This window comes from Oxyura jamaicensis, chromosome 1 (assembly GCF_011077185.1).
Source record: "Oxyura jamaicensis isolate SHBP4307 breed ruddy duck chromosome 1, BPBGC_Ojam_1.0, whole genome shotgun sequence".
Lineage (NCBI taxonomy): Eukaryota > Metazoa > Chordata > Aves > Anseriformes > Anatidae > Oxyura > Oxyura jamaicensis.
In genome coordinates, this window is record NC_048893.1 from 151,686,334 (window position 1) to 151,709,122 (window position 22,789).

The window sequence follows — 22,789 nt, forward strand, 5'->3', positions numbered from 1 at the left end:
CTGAAAGAAAGCTTGAGAATCAATCAAATGAATGCTTCAAACATTGTTACTATGTTTAAATTGCACCCATTCCTTCCCAGTATGGGAAAGCAACTCCCACAGAGTTTTTGGGGGCTGCCTACTCCTATCCACAATTAGGGCTCCTCTGTTTTACCTTGCATAATACCCCAGTGCAGGTATTGCTCAAATTTGTTTTTTTGGTGAACTTGAAAGAATTTTTTTTTTGCCTGCAGAAACCCAGGAGATTATTGTATTTTTCACATGTTAGTTACTGAAAACAGAAGCTCTTTAGCTCTCTCACTCCCACCTGTTCCTATTGTTATGAAGTTATTTACAAATAAGGTAAAAAACACTTCACCAAAGCATTTAATGTTGGAGCTTATTTGTATGCAGAACATTTGGTACTGAATAAGGTGCAGAAAACATTGCTCGATATAAAAATATGTTATGGGAATTATGGTGTCATCTTTAGAATCTGACAAATTGCCCAGCGTATGAAATGTTTAGACACCGGCAGTTTACTTGGGATGCACATGAGTGGCAATAAAATCACAGGGTCTCCAAGACAAAGTCTGAATTCTGATTTGATTGCAGAGAAATTTTGGCAGGACCCTTTTCAAGCTGCAGATGATTTCTTTAGCTAGAATTTGGCATGTAAACAAAGAGAAAATTTTGCCATTTATTTCATTCCATATTTTTGGATTTCTGTGCCATCTCCCTGATGATAACTTTTCTTTTTTTTTCTTCACTCACAAACTGCTCGTTTCTGCTGTGGCACCTGGGATGGATGGCAAACTAACAACAAAAATGCAAGAGCTAGAAGTAAAACAAACCTACAAAACTTGCTGTCATGTAAGGGTGCACAGTGTTCCTTGTATCTTGGCATCTTTTAAGAGAATGCACCCCCTCAGCTGTCACTTTTACTCCAAGATGATTCATCTCCTTTCTTCTTTGGAATAGAGCCTACAAAATAAGCCAGTTACTTTTTTTTTATTATTTTTATTATTATTATTTTTTTTCCTTCTCCTCTCTCTCCTGTGGTGAACGTTCTTTCTATTATATCTGTAAGGTGAAGTGAATTTAAAGCTGGTCCATGTGAAGGAGTTTGGCTTTCCATGCAAGCCCCTCACATCAGTGATCAAACATACATTGGACAATTTTCTTCTGTGGTGTCCCTTAATGATAGATCCATTTTCTGGTAAACATGTATGGGAGGCAGGGCATCCACAAATTTTTCTATCCTATATTATGCTCAGGAGTTCCTCAGATACCCTCCATTTTGACTCAAAGCAATACATTATCTAACACTATATTAAACCTGTCAATTTAAAGAGCTTGTTTAATCCCAGTGACAGCAGTAAGACTATGCACAAAGTGTCTGGACTAAGGCTGTAGCTGGAGACTGTCAAACAAAAACCTCCATCCGTAGTGATGCTAAAAGATGATTATCTGTGTTTTAAAATAAAAATGAAATTTAAGATTATGGTCTCAGTTTTATGAGTGTAAATTGAGAGCAATTCTGCCTAAATATCAGTATGCCCTCTCTTTGGATTTATGGCAGCTGAATGGAGTTAAGGATCAGATTCATCCTGCACCTGGGAAGGGGCAACCCTGGCTATATGTACAGACTTGGGGACAAGATGCTGGAGAGCAGCCCCATGGAGAGGGATCTATTTATTTATTTATTTATTTATTTTGCTGTTGATAACAAGCTGAATATGAGCCAGCAGTGTGTCCTGGAAGCCAGGATGGCCAACTGTAAACTGTATCCTAGGGTGCATCAAGCACAGCATTGCTTGTCAATCAAGGGACAGGATTGTCTTGCTCTAGTTTTATTAAGGATAAAACATAAGTTTTATCATACAGTTTTATTTCATTTCCCAGTGACTTTGGGATCCTGTACTGTTAGTGTGGTTTTATAAGGGACCCAGAGAAATTTCCTATTCTTTCCATTCCGCAGGAGAACCAGTATGCTGGGAAGAATGTAATTACTGGCATTTTGTGCCTTTACTCCCCTTGAGTGTCTTGGACTCTTTGCCTTAATGTGATTTTGAATTAATACATTTAGGAAGTGCAGGCAGGAGACAGAGTTAAAAATTTGTGTATTAAAAACAAAATGAAAAAAGCTGAACCTGGATGTAGATCAGGAATATGTTGACAATCACAGTGTCATTTTCAGTTTTTTTTTTTTTTTTTTTTTTCTTAAGAAAGGTTAAAAACAAGTACAACATGAAAAATATTAGAACTTCTGAAGGACTGTGGTAAAAATTGTTGTAACTTACCCCCTTCACATTGTTCTCTCTCTCCCTGTGATGTTTGTTCAGGGGCATACATTAAATGAGCTGATTGTCTCAGCTCAATGAATCTTTCATTTGTTTCACACACACAAAATGCAGGTGCAGAGTGTTGCAGTTTTCAAGTTTAATGACCAGCAGCTTATGGGTCATGAAGCTGAAAAACTACTTGTGTTAGACATCATGCCTTCCAAGTTAGAAAAAACAACTAGATATATATGTTACCAAATGTGTTGTGACAATGATTCCACAGAACCTGTTTTGTGGGTAAACAACTGACTTCAACTTCTACTGCTGTCAGTCTAACACCCTTTCAAAAGCAGTACATTTCACTCAAGGAATGTTAATAGAAAGCTTACTCAATCTGTATCCCTAAATGAGGCTGTTCAGCTCCACTGAGTGAGAAAAAATATTCTTGAATAGCTATGCAAGTGATTTTATAAAAACAAACACAATCCAGATTTCAGTCCTACCTAATGTAAGTGCTGCCCTCAAGACCCAGTCAGATAGATACTAATCAGAATTTATAATGTGCCAGTTCAAGTGCTACCCATCATCACAGCAAAGATGAGTTCTTCACAACATCTGGTAGAGAATGAAGAGAAGCATCTCTCTCAATTCTCATTCTTCCGGACTTTCTAAATTATAGTGATGCTCAACACATTTTAGTTGTCATCAGGAATGCAGGTCCCACCTGGCTCATGTGAGTCCATTCACAGACTGCTAAACACATATTTTCTGGCACCTATTGCATGTGGCACTCTCAAATAGGGGACCAACATTTTATGTACAACATTTACCTGTGTCACAAGGTGCACTCTAACAGAAGCACTGCACTTTATGTCCAAAGAATGTAAACCTACACACCATTATAAAACTACTTCCCAAGAAATTAAATTTCCTTTATAGTATTTTGTCCTAAGCACCATGTTATTTTAAACTGTATTGTTTCACAGCTGACGAGCAAACAGGTATGAATAATAACATTTGATCACATGATTAATTATCAGTTGCAGCTGGGTTATATCCTGTATTAAAATAAAAGCAATGCCAGCCATTTTATGTTATGATTCTCTTCCCAAACTGTTAATGCCGTAAGTTAATGATTTGATAAAGTTCAGACTGGTGATATAATCAGATCACAGCTGCTCTGGTAATGAGTGCTATAGAGATGACTATAAGTAGTTTAGCTAATTAAGTATTAACATATCCATTGCAATATCTATCATTATGCTCTAATGCTGTCCATCCCAAATAACCATTTTGGGAATCCTTATTAGTATAATTTGGTCTGGGGCTCACCTGCAAGATGAAATACATGGACACTTACCTAGCAGGAATCCCAAGGGAGCATTTGCAGCTTCTGCTGTTACCACCACATGGGGAAAAGCTGGCAAGAGACTGACACCACAGCAGGCACTTCACTGCAGGTGCTCCCACTGCTGCCTTGCCAGCAAAGGAAGGAAGAAAGTGGATACAGGGATGAAAATTTGTCCTGCAGTTTTCTGAAGATGAAAGAACATGACATCTTCAGCCAGATTATGTCATGTGGAAAGAATTTTCAAGTGGAAAGAATTTTAGTGTTTTTTTTTTTTTTTTTTTTTTATTATTATTATTATTATTTATTTATTTATTTTGTGTGTGTGTGTGTGTGTGTGTGATTTTGTAAAGAAACATCTTGGAGGTTTGGGCCTTGTTGAATAAAAAAATCATACTGTGCTCTAGGACAAGAACAACCATGGGCTATTCAACATATCATGAAACTTTAGAAGACTGACACCATTAAAATAATGTTATACCTTACTGCAAATGCTGCTTAGAAATGCTATAAATTAGCATAGCCCAGCTGTAACCAATAGTGCAGGACTCAAAGGAAAACTTCAAAACTTTAAAAAGGAAAATTGGACAGTGTCATTACTGGAGACATTTAGGCAATATGTAAAGTATGAAGATGGGATTCTGTCATATTCCAATGGTACAAAACATAGAAAACAGTAAAAAAAACTTTCAAAAACCAAGCTTCACTGGATTAGAAAAAACACTATTATCCTATACTTTTATTCTTTTTAATTTTCTACAGTGTTCCTGCCTTCCTCAGCTTTACCTGGTTGGCAGTTAATACCCAGCAAGGGTTTAAAGAACAGTGTACAAAGGCTCACAAAAAGTAAAGTATAATGAGGTGGAAGTCTTCACCAATATAGTACGTGGGGTGGCATTATGTCATAAAATAACAGCTGTCACTGATTTGTATGGGTGATATATAAAGAAGAGACTAAGAGATCTAGGAAGATGTTTAGTATCTTGAAAATGCAAAGTGAGGAAGATCTGAAAATAGAGAGATGGCCTCTGAGGCTAAAGACAGAAAAGAGCCGAAACTACCTTTCAATTAAGAAAGAAGACAAATAGGTGAGAATAAAATAATTTCATTTTAGGGAAAGCTGGTCTGCAAGGCATTTTTTTAAATACAGTTTTGCTCTTTGGAATATTTCTGAAAATTTGGTGACAGAGTAAAAACATTTGATACAAAAGTGGTTCTTTAGGTAATTCATATTCTCTGCCTCCTGATCTACCACCCAAATGGCTTGGTTTATTTTTATATATATATTTTTTTGTTGTTGCATGTTAAATAATAAATACAGGAAGTGTTTAGCAATACAAAATAAATTTGAAACCCTAGAGATTGGTGAATAATACATTAAGAAATGCAATTTCATTAACAGTATGTTTCCTTTCTATTATATAACATGCTCATTAGCTGGATGAAGAACAGAAGAGTATAGGACTTGCTTTCTTGCTAATAAGTTCAGCAGAATGAAGAAGTTTAGAGTAAATCAAATTACTGTTTTTTGCAATTACAACACTGTTCTTGTGTCAGAAGAATCTCTTAATAATGAGTGTGCTTAGCTAGAACACAACTAAGAGCCATCAAGCTCTGCAAAATGTGGCCTATGCAGATCATCTGTAAGAAATCATGCAGACAACTACACTTGAAAGATTTAAAAAAGCATTTTGTATTTATGTAAATAACAGTAACACCTAAAGACATTATCTCTATGTCAAAAAGTGACAAAAATTAATTCAGAAGCATTAGGTCATACATGGATTGCACAGATGATCTGAGGAAGAAGTTCTTCCATCAAAAGAAGTTCCAAAATCTCACAGGTGCCTTAGGCAACATGTTCTTTGGAAGCATCAGATATAAACAACACAGTGAAGCAAAATAACAGTTTAGAAGCTTTATATATTTCTACAGGCAACAAGTCAGTTCCTTGTCACATTCGCAGTATATTGTCTTGGAAAACTGTCACTTCTCAAAGGCATAATAAATGTCATTAGGAACTACCAGAAAATATTTTATCCTTGTTGCATGTATTCTGAAGTTGATCTACCTCAAGGTTTCAACTAGCATATGCCATTGTGGCACCTTAGAACTATCCTGGCCCTGAGTGCCCAGTGAGCAACCATCACAGTCTGCTGACAAAGTACAGAACACCTTCTGGCTGAAAAAAAGAAATCATATTTATTGCTACTTTTTAGAAGCATAAAATATAAAATTGGAATCTAAGATATTTATTGGACTGGGTTCCTTTAAGTATTTTATAAAGAGGGAGCACTTTTAAAGAATTCTCCTTTCCAGATATTTTGCTCAAATTCATATTACAGAGAGTCATATATTTCATTTTAAGGTCCTGTATGCTTCACGCATTACATATGATCTGTTTTTATTGTTGCTGTTGGGTGTCTTTCCATTCCCCAAGGAAATTTTGTCTAGAGAAGACATTTCTTAAAAATATGTGTGACTCTAGCAGAAAAAAATCCATTCCCACTGTGATCAGGCGGCATCTAAAAGAGTTATCTTAAAAGTTAAGACAGTTAGGGTGAGTGATGGAATGCAGATGCTGTCATGTTAGGAAATATGTATAAGAGAACTACAAAAATGGAATTCTGCTTTGTGTTCAGACACTCAGTTTAAGATGTCTTACAGCCCAAGTGTCTATTAGCAAGCTCAATATCTAAGCTTTTGTGATGGTTAGAAGACTTATTTAATACAGCTGTTATTAAATGAGGGTGCAGAGATATTCAGCTCACACTAAAATAGGTACTGACACCTGACCAGCTGAATGGTTTTCTCATTCCTTTGACTACATTGGCTAGAACAAAACAGCTTGCTTGCATGCTCTGTATCTTCAGTGTAGAATCCTGATGTTAGGGAGAGTTAAATTCCCCCATTTCAAGTTCATAAGCTTTGATTTTGATGATGTGTCAATCTGTTGCATTTGATGTGTTGCTTCTTATCGCAGCAAAATCTGGTATCTTGATGCTCTTTTCTCTGAATTTGTACTGAGAAAATAATACATACAAGGAATTTTTAATGTTTTATTTTCCACTTCTGCCAATTAGTGTGTTCATTGTAATTCCATACTGGACATTTAAAGGACTCATGTCCAAAGAAGGGCAATTAAGCTAGTGAAGGGTCTAGAAAACAAGTCTTATGAGCAGTGGCTGAGGGAGCTAGGGTTGTTTAGCATGGAGAAAAGATAGTGCAGTTCTTTACAATTACAGTTGTAAAGAACTTCTTGTTCTTTACAATTACCGCTGTACAATTTTTTTTTACAGGTTGTAGTGACGTGGGAATTAGTCTATTCTAACAGTCACCAAGCCTCAAGTTGTGTCAAGGCCTCAAGTTGTGTCAAGGGAGGTTTAGGTTGGATATTAGGAAAAAATTCTTTACAAAAAGGGTTGTGCAGCATTGGGACAGGCTGCCCAGGGAAGTAGCTGAGTCACTAGCCCCATAGGTCTTCAAGAAACCTGTAGATGTAGAACTTAGTAACATGGTTTGGTGGTAGACTTTAGTACTAGGATAAAGATTGGACTAGATGACCTTAGAGGTCTTTTACAACCTGAATGATTCTATGATTCTATGACTTATAGCTGTATCTGCGTATCAGGACTAGACTGTCTCCCCATACTAATCTTCAAATATAATCTATGCTATCTTTATCAGACTTCACAATTTTAAAAGGGTTAAGGATGCAATGGATGAAAACTACTACGCAGATAATGTTTACTGAGAGGCAAGACACTATACCATCCCCAAACTGACACCACTTACAAGATACAGATGTTTCCATCTGCTTTGTTACTTCTAGCTAAATTTGTATTATTTAGGCTATTACAAGTTCAGCATGGATATGATTTCTAATAACAAGACACAGGTGTTCCTTTAAATTCCATCTTTCACTATTTGTTTGACAACACATTTTACTTCAGCTGCTGGGTGTTATTGCTTTAGGCAGCCTGATGCTGTAAAGTGAACATAACAGATAAATTATATTTTGGACCTGCTGAAGCAAACAGCTTTTTAAATTGTGCTATTTAAATAACAAATTATTATTATTATTATTAATGTAAGTTTATCTGGAACACCAAGTTCTTATTTAGTCCTACCATACTTTGACTTCTGAACCAAGAAGAAATTCAAGCCCCTTCCTAACTATCCTGAACACTGAGACTTGCCAATTGTTTAAACAATGGAGATAAAAATAGAGACATTAACTAAAGCTAAGAAGGCATAGTCCCTCAGATTTGAAGTACATCTTAAGAAAGAAATCATATAGGATGTAGCTTTTGCAAACAGATTTCTTTGCTCTTTCTCTCTCTGCACAGATTTACAAAAGCCTTTTGGTTCACAATAAAGTAATTCATAGCCCATTCCCATTACAGCCACTGATCTCCTCCACCCATCTAATTTGCTGCATGGTCATTCCTCCTACAACCTTACTGAACAAATTGCTTGTATCTAATTAGTTGACAAACTGCAATTGCTCCATTTACAAGCAACATAATAATATTCCACCATCTGAGGAAGACTTTCCTTGAATTTAGCCAAAAATTCAATAGGATAGATAAAATTAGAGGGGAAAAAATAAGATAAAATTGTTCTATTTTCTTGATCTTTCAGTTTAAATATGGGTAGAAAGTGTTAGCAAACTTCCTTTAAAGGAGCAATCAGAAAAAAAAAAAAAAAAAAAAGAAGGAAACTTAAACAAGAGATGTTGCTGAAAAATGGAGTATGGGAAGTTGACAGTAAAGCAGCCATTCCTGAGAGTATAATAGAGGGTCTCTTGTAGAGGTACAAAACAGAGCCAAATCTCACACTGTTTCAAGAAAAAATAAACTTCAGTCCATCTCCTTCTCAGAACCACTTACCTCCTTTCCTCCACATTTTTTAAACATTACTGTGATAAAACCAGAACTCAAGCACAGCTGCATGGAGCCAGACCTGCTTATAAAAGGCAATCCATCCTTGGATTACCAAAGCCTCTGTTTCTTTCCAGTATAAACCAAGGGTCATCTCTAGCAAATGTAAAAATATTCTGAGGCTTACTCTTAGTTCATCATGATGGATAAAATGTAAATATACCCTTCTGTCACATAAGAAGGATGAAAAAACTATCATAATTGTAGAACAGGGTTCATTTTCAGTTGTACGACTGGAAGAAATTTAAGCTGCATGGTTTAATCTGTAATGACAGTACTGTTTTCTTCTATATCTTCACATATTTAAAAAATAATGTAACATTTCTTCAAATGTCAAAGATATTATTCAAGGGGCTACTGCATATATAACAGTAATAGTAAATTTCCAGGTATCTGTAATATCTGGCATGAGGTCTGAAATATCCATTAAATACCTTACATGAAATGACTTCCTGGCAAAGAAGTGAATATTCCCATGAATTAGCACTGACTGTACAATAAACACCATTAAAGGAAGATTATCAAATTAAAACTGAATCAGTTTCATGGGATGAATTAAGAGTAGTTTCAAGGACTACATCTGCCCATGAATTGCTCTGGCAGTGGGCCTTATCTGTGGATAATTTTACAGAACTGTTATTTTCTCAAGCATGGAAATAATAAAAGCTTCCTTTTTTTTTTTTTTTTTTTTTTTTCCCCTGATTACATTTAGAAATATGTTTAAAAATATCCTTGGATCATGGCCAGGTAGAAAAGAGGAGAAAAAAATATCCCCCTGAGAAAGGTGACACTGACTATCTGGGGAAACCTGACATACATGAATGCTGTCAAACACATTAAATAAACAGAATAAGAGATCAAATACTTTAACCTCTACTACCTTACAGCTACAGTAAATTTATGTATGCCTTGAAACAACAGAAATAATGTCAGAAGCAAGTGAGATTTTCAAGTTGATGATGTCCCTTTTTTGAAATAATATTTAAATCTCATATGAAAGAGCTGTGTCAGTAACACAGTACTTCTATTTAGCATAACACTTTTAGACTTTTAGTAACCAATGTGAATAATCTCAATACACATATGTGTGCATGTTTGTATATAATACATACATGCATGCATATGTGCATATATATGTAAGAAAATGTCTGTAGTAAAGTCCATTAATACCGTTACCAACAAGCACAACTCCAGGTGTATGTATATACCTATAGATAGAGAGCACACTCCCAAATACGTGCACAGATCATTATGAGAACACGTAAACTCCAGAATACAGGACAGGCAGGGAGTTATCTTGAGCATCTTGCTGCACAGGGGGATCTCTCCCTAGCTCTGCCTATCCAAGGCTAGTGTCATCCCAACAGATTTACTAAGAGCTGCATGGACAACAGCTGTCAGGTATCACACTTTTCTGGGGACCAATTTGGGGTTGCCTGTTATGTAGAGGTATGTGCATAGCTCATGTAGGTCTGATAATGGTGATGAAGATGTATCAGGAAGTGCTGTCATATTAGTTTGCTGCTCCAGTAGCACAAAGCAGGTTAGGATTTGGCCTAAGAGTGTGGCTAATGTGTCCTTTAAAGCTGTCCCAAGTATAACTAGAATTTAGCCAGATGTAAACATTCAATGAGTGGTACCAAGGAAATTATCCATTCAGGGGAGTATCTGCAGAACACTGCTACCACAGCTGAAAGCCTTCTCAAATGCTGTAGGTACATCCTGGCTCTAGCAGGTGACCACACCAATGCCAGCCTACACAGCTGCCAAATACATTTGTGCAGCTCACCCTCTCCACAGGAAACCACACTTGGAGCTGCCACTTAATCCTCAGCAAACCTCCCCTGAGAATGTGTTTCCTGAAGTGTGTGTTTTTAGCTGGAGCTTCTACCTTTATTACTGTCAGCCACTGGTTCCTTTGTGTAATCTTTGATACCCTACAGTGGATTATCTATATTTATGTTATTCTGTGAAGAGTAAAGAATTCATTGTTTTCCAGGAGATAATGTTGCTACCCTGCTGCATTTTTATTTTCATGAAAATGGAAGAAGTGTTGGGTTTACATGTCAAAGGTTTGTTAGTGGGGGGCTGCAGGGGTGGCCTCTGTGAGCAGAGCCCAGCAGCTGCCCCATGTCAGATCAGAGCCAGGTCCAGCCAGCTCCAAAAGGGACCCACCACGGGCCAGAGCCAAGCCAGTGAGTGAAGCTGGTCAGGCCCTTGGGAAAGCAAATTTAAGAAAGGGGAAAATAATGCTGTGTGACAACAGCTGGAATAGCAAAGAGTGAGAAGCAGCCCTGCAGACTCCAAGGTCAGTGAAGGAGGAGGGCAGGAAGTGCTCCAGGTGCTGGAGCAGAAGTTCCCCTGCGGCCTGTGGAGGGGTCCATGGTGGAGCAGTTTCTCCTGATGGATGGACCCTGTGGTATGGACCTGTATTGGAACAGTTCTTGAAGAGCTGCTGCTTGTGGGAAGGCTGCACAGGATCAGTTTGGGAAGGATGGCATCCCGTGGGAGCAGGTGCAGAGAGTGACCGTGAAGGAGTGGTGGAAATGAACCTTTAGGGACTGACTGCAGCCCTTGTTCTCCATTCCCCTGTACTGCTCAGGGTGAAGAGGTAGAAGAAGGAGGATGGGTGGAAAATGTTTGCAGTTTGCTTTTAGTTTCTCACTGTTCTAGTCTGTTAGTAGCTGGCAATAAATTACTTTAATATCCCTACTCTTAGTCAGTTTTTCCCATGATGGTAATTGGTGAGTGATTTCCCTGTCCTTATCTCAGCCCTTGAACCATTTTAAATTGTATTTTCTCCCCCTGTTTCTTTTAGGAGGGGGAGTGAGAGTGGTTATGGTGGTTTTAACCTCCCATCATGGTGAAATCACCACAGGGAGACTCTGCATCTGCTGGGGAGGTGGAAATAAATCAAGACATAACACTTCAGCAGTAATATGTCTTGAAGATACTATTTCACCTGCATGGTGGACACAGCAGTATAACTTCAGATATTGTGGCAACTTTGACTCCTTATGCCCGTGTAGTATCTGTCAGAAATAATTTTCAGGCTTATTTCATAGGTCCAGTGCTGATTTTATTTTATCTCAGATCCTTTGCTTTTAAAATTGTGTGGATTGGAAATTAGTATTGTTGTGCAGAAGCTATTCTTGAAAAGATTTAAAATAGTTGCTACATCTTGTTTCCTGCCTTTTTGTGGTTTAGTGTAAACCACAGCTAAATGCATCAGGCCAGAATCTCAGCTGGTGTCAATCACATTAGATCCTTTAAAATCAATGGAGCTTGGCTGATTTGCATCTGCAGTGGACCTGCACCCAGATTTTTACTGATCCAGGAAAATGGTGTTTTTATAAATATGCAAAATATGTAAATGAGAAAGCATGCTTTGCTTAATTTTGATGCCACATGTACATTGGTTCCAAAGACAGCTGGGGTTAGTGTTCCAGATGTCATAACACAGGAGCCAATCAACACATTATCTCACCTAAAATCTGCAAAAAATTCTTCAGGATTGGGTGAGATCTACCCCACAAGCTGTAGATGTTTGATGTTCATTGAGTAGAAATTTGAGTGAAAATACACATGTGAAAAGGAACTTTCTCTGTAGTCTTGCTTTGTGTCCCCTGAGGACATCAAAGCTACTTCTGAACTTTGGGATTTCCCATACCAAAGGAGGGAAGATCTCTTTGTTTTCCTCCCTTCACTGATCTCCACAGAAAGAGAAGAGAGTGCTTCAGAGAGATTTCATTGCATGTTGTAAGTGTTGATCTGTCTTGATGACCGCTGACCATGATAGGTCAGTTTGTCTGCCTATTGAGTGTAGATCATGCCTTAAAATACCTTATTGAGCTCAAGATCAAAAGAACTGATCTGCAGTTCCCAGGGTCAGCACCCTAATATTTGAAAGCTTGCTGTCTACATTAAGAGGAATGGTACTGTAATGCATAAAAAGAAACTGGAAACTTCAGTGACATTCTGCAAGAGCTGTTTTTTGGCTACGCTATTGGCTTAGGTGGAAAGGGATTGACATTAAATCTATGCTTTTCTCCCTCAATAAGATGACCCGCTTTTCAAAAATGCTAGCCCTGCCAGCTTATATGATCATCAGTGGTGAAAAATTTTCAGTACCTCTGAAAACCAAGTCACATTTACTTTGTCTTATAAGAATGCTTTCAGGATCCTCCTAACTTATGACACCAGAGTTGGAAAAGTGGTGCCTTACCTGTTATCTGTGGTTTACTATTTTTACAGGTACTTTTTTACTTTACTAACCTTACCATATATCTGTTTTTGTTGGTATAATTCACCAATGCAGAATATGAAATAAAAAGTATTTAGTTAAGAAAACTATCAGAAAATTCTTATTTTAATGGATTGTGATAATTTTATATACTGAAACATCTAATTAGAAAATTAAAGTATGAATGCAAGGATTTCTCTCTTGTATACATATTTTTTTCTTTCATGTATATGAATATACACGTGTAATGTACCTGATAACTTGCTGGTAGAAAAACCAACAAACAAACAAAAACAACAACAAAACTTGATTTTTGTGAGTGCCATCTCGTATCAGTATTTCAAAATCAACGATCAAATCTCAATAGCAATTCTAAAGAGAGGGAGAAAAGCTATTTTTTCTTTTTTTTTTTCAAGAAAATTTCAGGAGTGGCTAATAATCATAATTTCCATCAGTTTAGGTTTTGTTCTGTTTGGAAATGCTATGACATGACTGTTTGTGTTTCTAGTTTTATATCTAAGTAAGTTCCTTTCATTATTTCACTGTGTACTTATTATTACCTACTGAAAGGTCCATTTTAACTGAGTCATGATGACCATGACACTTCTCATTCTGCAGATAATATATCACATTCTTCCATCCCTGTTCAGGCTATCAGTTTTGCAAGTAGCACTAATAGTATAACTAAGAGTGGTAGAGTTTTGCTGTAATGACATACTGATCTTCGTCAAAAAGGTAGAATAAAGAAAAAAGAAAAAAGAAAAAAAAAAAAAAAAGCAAACAGACTCAATTTAGTCCCGAATTTCTTTCCTTCTGAGAAAAGGGATTTTGAGAAAAGGGATTTTGAATGACAAGAAAGTAGTGGGCAAAGACATTGTCTAACAATCAGACAGCCCCATTGACCTTCAAGTGAAGAAAAGAATGCATGTTATAACTTCATGTGTGACCCATGCAGTAACCTAAAAGAGAAAGAGGCTATATACACAGCAGCTACCCATGACAAAAAATTTCCTCCCACTACTTTAATTGAGATAAAGTGGGACAAAAAATGTTAACTACCACCTATAATAGAAATAGATGGCTTGTAGGAGGAAGGAATATCAGGATGGCAATACTATGCTACTTGCCTTTTCTCCCGGTGAAGAAAGACAGAAAATGAAAAAGTGAGACCAAAAATGTTTCACACTGATACTGTAAAGTTTTATCTTGAAGTTAAGAAAAATAATCTTCACTATTCTTCTGAATGAAATGTAGTAGATTCAGGTTTGTTAACCTTAGAAACAGCATTAAAAAATGAAAATAGTACAGTGTTTTTCAGCATAGGACAATTATGAGGAATAGTCCCTCTCAAAGCACTTGCACAAAATGGTCAGTGAGGACAGTAAGACTAGTCAGAGTTACAAAAGCAGGAAAAAAAAAGGTATATCTAAATGAGATTTTAACATTTAGGGGAAAATTCAAATGAGTAGAGAGCTAAAGAGAATCTGTGCTAATTAGAAAATGAAGAAAAGTTTTCTGGAAAGAAAAGCTATTGTCAAATGACCAGATGAAATTCAAAGAAAAGAGGTCCACAGTATATTCATAGATAATAGCAGTTACTTCCTATTTCTTTACCAACACCTTGCCAATCTGTACGGTATGAGAAGAATACATGTTAAGCACAGAAAAGTAATACCGATTTGACCTCTGAAGTGATTACACATAATATATATACATGTAGTGTTATGATATTTGCTGCAGTATAATATATTTACAGTGGGTCACAGCCACACTGTTGCCTGAACTTAAATCCTAATTAGTTAAGCATGATCAATTACTAAACTCTTAACCATTTCTTTCAAAATCTTTGGAACCATAAAGGCAAGCCATCCATGTCAAACTCTGACACATGGTGGATGAAAAATCTCAGCTCTCATCTGTCCATTTTCCATAGAGATGAGAATGTGGTTACAGGAGTATTTTCCATCTGTTCCATTCTTTGTTGGCAATTTCTAATTGCTTCTTCCGCTGTCTGAAACCAATACTGAAACAGAAGGGACTTCCAGGCACAAAGCAGAGGAAGAAGATGAGCATTGTCAAGCTCTTTTCCTGGTTGGGAATCTATTTTATAGCATTTTGGCTGACACTCAAGACCCTTTTGCGCAAAGGTTTGGTTTGCACACTGTTTCTGCAAGCTAACCAGCAACCTCAGCAATCAGTAATAAGGGCTAAATCCAAGTGCTTAAATAAAGCCATCTGGAACAGAAAACTGCAGGTCTGAGCGGAGAAGCGACAGTTATTAATGGTTGCCACCACTTACAGAACCTACTACCATCTGCCTCCCCTCTAAAATTGAATGCATTTCCATTTGGTAGGGCCATGGCCTACAGCTGAATCTTTGTTCAAATATGGAATGTAAACAGAGCCTTATATTGTAGAATCATAGAATTATTAAGGTTGGAAAAGATCTCCAAGATCATCTGGTCTAACCATCCCTCTACTACCACTATCACCCACTAAACCATGTCCCTAAGCAACAGGTCCAATCTTTCCTTAAACACCCCCAGGAACAGTGACTCCACCCCTTCCCTGGGCAACCCATTCCAATGTCTGACTGCTCTTTCTGAGAAGTGTCTCCTATTTTCCAACCTAAACCTCCCCTGGTGCAACTTGAAGCCATTCCCTCTAGTCTTATCATTAGCTATCTGAGAGAAGAGGCCAGCCCCCAGCTCCCCACACCTTCCTTTCAGGTAGTTGGAGAGAGCAATAAGGTCTCCCCTGAGCCTCCTCTTCTCCAGACTAAACAACCCCAGTTCCCTCAGACAATCCTCACAGGACTTGTGTTCCAGGCCCTTCACCAGCTCCATAGCCCTTCTCTGGACATGCTCCAGGGCCTCGATGTCCTTGTAATGAGGGGCCCAAAACAACACAGTACCTGAGATGCAGCCTCACCAGAGCTGAGTACAGGGGAATGATCACCTCCCTGGTCTTGCTGTCTACACTATTCCTGATACAAGCCAGGATACCATTGGCCTTCTTGGCCACTTGGGCACACTCATGTTCAGGTGAGTGTGCCCAAGTGGCCAAGTGACCAACACAATGCTCACCTCTGCACAGCTTTCCAGCCACTCTCCCACTAAGCCTGTAGTGCTGCATGGTATTGTTGTGACCAAAATGCAGGACCTGACACTTAACTGTGTTGAACCTCATCCCATTGGCCTCTGTCCCTTGATCCATGCTGTCCAGGTTCCTCTGCAGGGCCTTCCTACCCTCTGACAGATAGACACTTCCCCCCCAGCTTGTTGCCATCTGCCAATTTACTGAAGGTGCATGCAATTCCCTCATCCAAACAATCAAAAAAGACATTAGAGAGGATGGGCCCCAACTCCAACCCCTAGGGGACACCACTCATGACTGGTCACCAGCTGGATTTCACTCCGTTCACCACCACTCTCTGGGCCTGGCTGTCCAGACAGATTTTAACCCAGTAAAGAGTGGCTAATTATCATTATCAGGATAATGAGACAAAATTAACATTCCTGTCCAGAGAAAGCTTGGGAGTAAAGGATCTCAAAGATAAATAAAGAGATTTGCCTGCATCTTGGTAAGGAACAGAACAATTACATTCTGTGATATTAAAGGTTGTCTGATACTGTTTCGTTTTCCTGCAGTGGACCAGATGACGGCATGTTTTAATCCTACATTTTAAGGTGCTGGATTTGAACATGAGTCTTTATAGCCTCCAAATAATCTCAGAAAAGCATGGCTCTGTGAATAGCACAGACAAAAACTAAGCTTTGTAACAAAGAGCTGGATGCATGGAAGAATTTTCATCAAATCAGCCTGTATCTCTTCCCATAGTAATGTACTGTGCATTATCATTTCTTTCAGCAGAACTATTTTTCAAATTCAGAAATATGGAAAAAAAAATAAGTATATAAAATGTATGAATATTTCTGAAATTACAATATCTTATTACCTAAGACTTGTTACCTATTTGTTTTTTTACCTTATTTCTCTTTGAATTAACAAAGGCCTCATGAGGAACAGCTGAACTCTTACTTTGCTCATGTTTAATGACATTTCAAACATTTTTACCTTTAAATGCATTAAATAGTAACCGTTATGCTGCACATTTTTCAACAATATCAACCTTTTATTCCCATTTCTAATGAGCAGAGAACTGAACATGCTATTTTGTACTGCACCTAGAGCATTCACAAAAGTTCTATAGAGGCATGTGTGCAAATGATTATTGAGTATTTCAAAATATATAATTCTGCATCTACAGTTTCCCACAGAGAATTGTCTCTGTCTTGCTCTTGCTTTCAACATGAAAAAAACTGCTGCTTCATAGCAAAACAATGCAAATACAATCATTGTTTATTATGATATACCTTTTGTACCAAAAAGTATAAGTAAAGGATGAAAGTTTTAAATGCTTTCCACTTAGAAGCAAACATAAGACGTTCAATGTGATATAAGATCATGGTGTACAGTATGGCTTAGGTTGCTTCAATATCCAAAAGTATTTGCAAATGCTATTTCATGAGCAATTTTAATATTCTAGCCAGGATATTTAATAATGAATGCCTTGTTCAAATCTCCAATATCATTATTGTTGCCGAAATGTGATTTTTTTTTTTTTTTTTTTTTTATTTTTATTTTTTAATATTGAGGCTGATGTCACTTACTTAAATGCTCGTAAGGACTTTTGGGCATATATTTAGGTTGATGTTTCTTTAAACATTAGTGTCATAAATGATATTCAAATTATTTATGTAATCTGACATTCATAAATAACAAATTGTTCCTCTGCTTCAAATATCCATGTTTGCACAGTCACTGGTCCTAAATGCATATTTAAAATACCTTTTAAACTAAACTGCTTTTCTTGGAGACCATTTTCCAGCTTTGTTTATGCCCTAACTATTTTACCATTTTTGAAATCCATCATGCAGTTTGTGTACCTGACATTTCAAGAACTGACTCAGTAAACAAGAAATATGTGTATCTCATTAGACAACACTGTTTAAAGTACCACGGTGATTTATTTATTTATTTATTTATTTTCCCCAAAGAAAGATAGCTAATTAGTCCCCTTGAAGGGGAAAGTAGCTTGAATAAAACATTTTTTCTATTTTAAACTAAAATCTTAAAAAGGCATAGCTGAACTGAAAGAGGAAAAGATGTGGTTCTACCTTTTATTTCAAGCAAAGGTCATATCATAGTCAAAGCGTTTATTCTTTTCAATGCTGTACACAATGCTAAGTCCTATTTCCAAACCTGTATGAGCTTTGAAGCTCCCAACTGTGTATTCTGCTGTTTTAATCTAGGTTATAATCTGTGGTAAAGCTACACAGCTCCTGTTTGATAGACAGAAAGGCCCTATATTTTACCACGGAGTTGAGGTCCTGGAGATCTCTAAGGATCTCTAAGGATAGGTCTAAGGATCTCTAAGGATAGGTCTAAGGATCTATTTTACATTATGAAATTAAAAGCAGTAGGAAGGGACTTTGTCTTTGTCTTTTGTGTGACTTGGGCACAGGGAGGAACAGTCTTTGTGAATTAGAAACAATACGAATCATAGGCTTTGCAGTGATCTGTCCTGGTATGGTTCTGCAAACAAAGTAAAATGGAGATTTGTCCCTTTGCACACATAGGTTGTGAGTGAGAAATCTGCGTACAGCACCCAGCACATGGGGTCTGCAGTCTACGAATGTGAGTTTATATACTTTAGAAAATTACAGATTATGATTGCTATCAGCATTAATTATGGTATCAGGCAGTCCACTTAGGTTACACAACTTCTACTAAATCACAGACTGTTAAGTTTTCTGGGGAGTCTTTCAGTGCCCTTGGACACTGAAATCAAAACACTATAAAAAGACTTCAGGACAAGTGTCCGTTACTGAGCCTGTTCTATGCTGTTTTATCTGGGTGCTCAAAGTGCAGCTGTAATACTTTGCAAATGAGTGTGATCAGGCTAAATTTGCACATAACCTTATTAAAGTAGTTGTTTACAGTTCTCACCCTTTTTATCAAAAGCATTTTAAACTCAGAAGGGGCAGAATAGTCATCTGCTTTAAAGACTAGCAAAACACAGTCAATAAGACTTCTTGGAATTCATTCCTACTTCAAGTCAAATAACTAGATTAAAAACTCAGCAGATCTTTTTGAAAAAATCTATTCTGAAAAATAGTCAATTTAATATTTAAAATTTCACATGCTACAAAGGACATCATAGCCTCTGAATAGCTGTTTCTATGGATAATTATCCTGTAATGTAAAATGTCTGTACTGAATAGAGCATGAATTTGTTCAGTTTCTGTTCTCAGCCAGAGGATCTTCATGTATCTTTGTCATTTAAAAGCAATACTCTAAAATCATCAACCTGCTGTTTGCCACATATATGTGGGGAACATATGTGTAAAAGACATGATTAAATCACTTCTTACACTGTTTCTCTCCCTCCCTCCCTTCCTTCTAGAAATAGATTTAATTTTTTCAGTCTCTTCTTATGAGGTATATTTTAGTTACTTCTAATTATGTCATTGCTCTGAGCCTTCACCGCTGTTTCAATATCATTTTTGGACTGCTAACACATGGGCACCAGGAATACATTTTCAATTCAAAATAGACTGCTCTTAAATCTTTTCCAGACTGAACTGAATACAATCCTGTTACACCCATTTGAATCTGAACAATCTCTATCCTTTTATTTTATGATTGATTGATGTTTGTTTGTCAGTACACAGTCCTTCATCTAGCACAACCCTGTTGAGTCAGGAAACTATCTGCATTTCTTTAGAAATAAAATAGTTATTTATATATAATTTTCCTATATTTCAAAGGAGTCTCCCTCTGTTCATTATGTATTTTTTTCCTGTATTTTACAAATAGCCATCTGAAAAACCATGTTTCCAGTGCTATACCTGTGGTATAGCACTTTCTACTGCACAGAGATCAGACTCAGTTCTTTTAAGGTCACTAGACCAACTTTTACAGAAATAACTGTTCATAATTAATTGATAATAATTCAATGCTTTTAGCTTGTAGAAATTAGTAGAAATAAAACCAAGAAGGAAAAGAACAAGCCAGAAAGGAAAGTCAATAGAAACAAACTTTATTCTGAGGTCTTCTTTCTCTAATCACCAAGCTGCTGGTCTCAAAATACTCCATGCTTGTGCTCATGCTGCTAAACTGCTCTGGGAAAAATATTCTGTGAGACACAGGTAAAAATATACAGGTAAAATGTAAATATATTCAAGGAAATAAAACATCCCAAAATTACCAGGTCAGCCTGCAAAGAATGGTGAAATAAATATAAATCAGAGGCCTAGATATGCCTGGAGTCTAGATAGGCTGGAGTTTCCTGAAGATTTATCTATTCTGTAAAAATCACCTCTGACTCCAACTAATAATTTAATTGAGCAGTAAGTGTCTTCTTTAGAGCAAAAGGTGATTTAGAGTGAAAACATTTGCTTTCTATAAACATTAAGCCAAGATTTTTAAAAGTAGGTAGGGGATCCATGTATCCAAATGATGAACATTTCAGAGTCTACATTTTTAAAAACAGCTAAATAGTTTCAGAATTCAGAGATTCTCACTTTGTGCTGTGTCTCAGACTGAGGTCCCTAAATCTCTATCTGCTCTAAAAACTCTTAGCCTTTATGACATCTACGTAATATGCAAAAGTTAATCTTATTTTAGTGATTGCAATGAAAGAGTAACAGTTTACATTAGAAAGATTCAGGCTTCTGACAAAAGTTAAAATCATTTCATTTTAGCAAAACATCAGTCTACATAATTCAACAAACTTTTCCAATTTATTGTGAAGATTGTATTAGTCCCAATTCTAAAGAATATTAGGATCAAAAAGACATCATTTCTATTTGAAGTAAGAAAGATTTAGTCTTCACAACCATTTTTCTTTTTCTTAATAAATAAATAAATAAATAAATAAAGCTGAGTATCTTAATTTTTTTTACTAAGTCATAAGTAATGTGCAATGTGCAAAGTCAACATACTTAAATATGTTACAAACAGTAACAGAACATCAAACATGAAAAAAAAAAAGTTCTCATTGTATAGAACAATAAAGGATGCTTTTGAAATTTATATTCAGAGAAAAAGTTTACTAAGAGATTTTTCTGTTTCTTTTAAGCTATATGAAAGTCTCAGACATCCACCTGAGATTCATAATACTATTTTGCATTGATTGTCATGCCTCTCTCTGTATAATATTTTATACAAAACAATGTTGCTCCTATGAATCATAATATCATCAAGATCTCTTGTACACAAGTCCAATTTGCTAGGAAAAAAAAAAAAAAAAAGGAAATTTACATAACTACTGCATACAAATAGGATTAGTGTACAGTTAAAAAGAACTGCATTCAAGAGGAGTCAACTCCATTTGCAAGATGTTTAACAGCCAGCCTATGAAGTAATTCTGAGATGCAGCTGCATCTGGATCATTTTCTAGTTTCTTTGTTTTTAACAGGATGCTCTCTAATATTACTATTTTATGTGTAGTTAGTCAGCTTTAGAGGTCTTGTAAACACATGGTAACAGCAATCCTATCTACATAGTGGATCAAGAAATGTATGGAGAACTTCATCTCTGTCTTTAAAGGTAAAATAAATGACATCTGTAATTCTTTCTCTGTGAGGATAGTTTGGAAAAGTCCATAAACTCAAATTGTATTTTGGTTTAAAATGTTGCCAGGATTATTCATGGGCATGATATCTCTCTTGAATAAGAGGATCTATGGCCCAGATATGGATTTATTATGATGAAGTGGAGAATGTGTAACCTTCATTAAATACCACTAATATGTTGAACAGGCACCCATACACAGCATCAGATGCACATCATCTCAGTTGCACAGCCCCCTCCCTATGACTAGTGCCACTTCCACTCCTTGAAATAAAGGCCCAGAAAACTTGTCAAATAGCTAATTCTCATGCTGACTTCAACTTGTTAGCTTACTAATATGGGTTGACTTTGTAAAAGAAGGGGTTATAAACTAAGACTGTGTACTGTGTCTGGCTGGGATGTTAACTTTCCCTGCAGCAGCCCATACAGTGCTGCGCTCTGCACTTGCAGGTAGAACAGCAGTGGTATCACACTGGTGTTGTGTCTGCTGCTGAGCAGTGCTGGCACAGCATCAGGACTCTCTCTGACCCTCCTAGGGGGTGGGCAAAAAGTGAGAAAGAAACATCACCAGGGCAGCTGTCTTAAACCAACCAAAGGGATATTCCATACCATATGATGTCACACTCAGCAATAAAAGGTGGAAAAAGGAAGAAGAGGAGAGGGGTGGGCTCTCGTTGTGAAGACATCTGTCCTCCTCCCGAACACTGGCTACGTGCGTTGAGGCCCTGCTTCAAGGACATGGTCAAGCATCGCTCATTTGTGGGAAGTAGAGAGTAATTTCTTTCCTCTGCACTTACACAAAGCCTTTACTTTTTGTTTTGTTATTCACTTTCCCTTTTATCCCAGCTGCCTAACACGGTAAAACCACCACAGACAGCTCCATCTACTGATGTTCCAGTTCTTTTTGAAAGAAAAAAAAAAAAACCTGGTCCTATGTTTTTTAAGGCTGAATTCTCATAACCTTAGAATGGTCCGTGAGCAAAGCATTGACAATATTTACTTTCCCATTCATGGTCATTTCTTCTCAGAAAGAGCAGTCAGGCATTGGAACAGGTTGCCCAGGGAAGTGGTAGAGTCAATGTCTCTAGGGGTGTTCAAAGAAAGGTTGGATGGGGTGCTTGGGGACATGGTTTAGTGGGTGACATTGGTGGTAGGGTGATGGTTGAATGAGATGATTTTGGAGGTCTTTTCCTACCTTAACAATTCTATGATTCTATGAATTTGCCACTTGCTGGAGCTTCAAAAGATTGCCTGTACTGTTAGTTGTGATTTTGGGCAGTGCACAGTGCAAGAGACTGTGCCAGAGATTTCTGGAGCAGCTGGAGGAAAGCCTTGATTTGGGTAAATCCTT

The 22,789-nt window shown here is 37.0% G+C and overlaps 1 protein-coding gene and 1 long non-coding RNA gene across 5 annotated transcripts in view; one reads left to right on the forward strand and one right to left on the reverse strand.

Annotated features, from left to right (window-relative positions):
• GPC6 (glypican 6) overlaps nt 1-22,789 on the reverse strand; it is a 795,726-nt gene that overhangs the window by 301,046 nt on the left and 471,891 nt on the right. The window lies entirely within an intron of this gene.
• LOC118162891 lies at nt 4,580-9,471 on the forward strand. Its single transcript, XR_004748703.1, has 3 exons — nt 4,580-4,590; nt 8,616-8,620; nt 9,336-9,471. It is a non-coding gene; the product is annotated as an uncharacterized LOC118162891 (long non-coding RNA).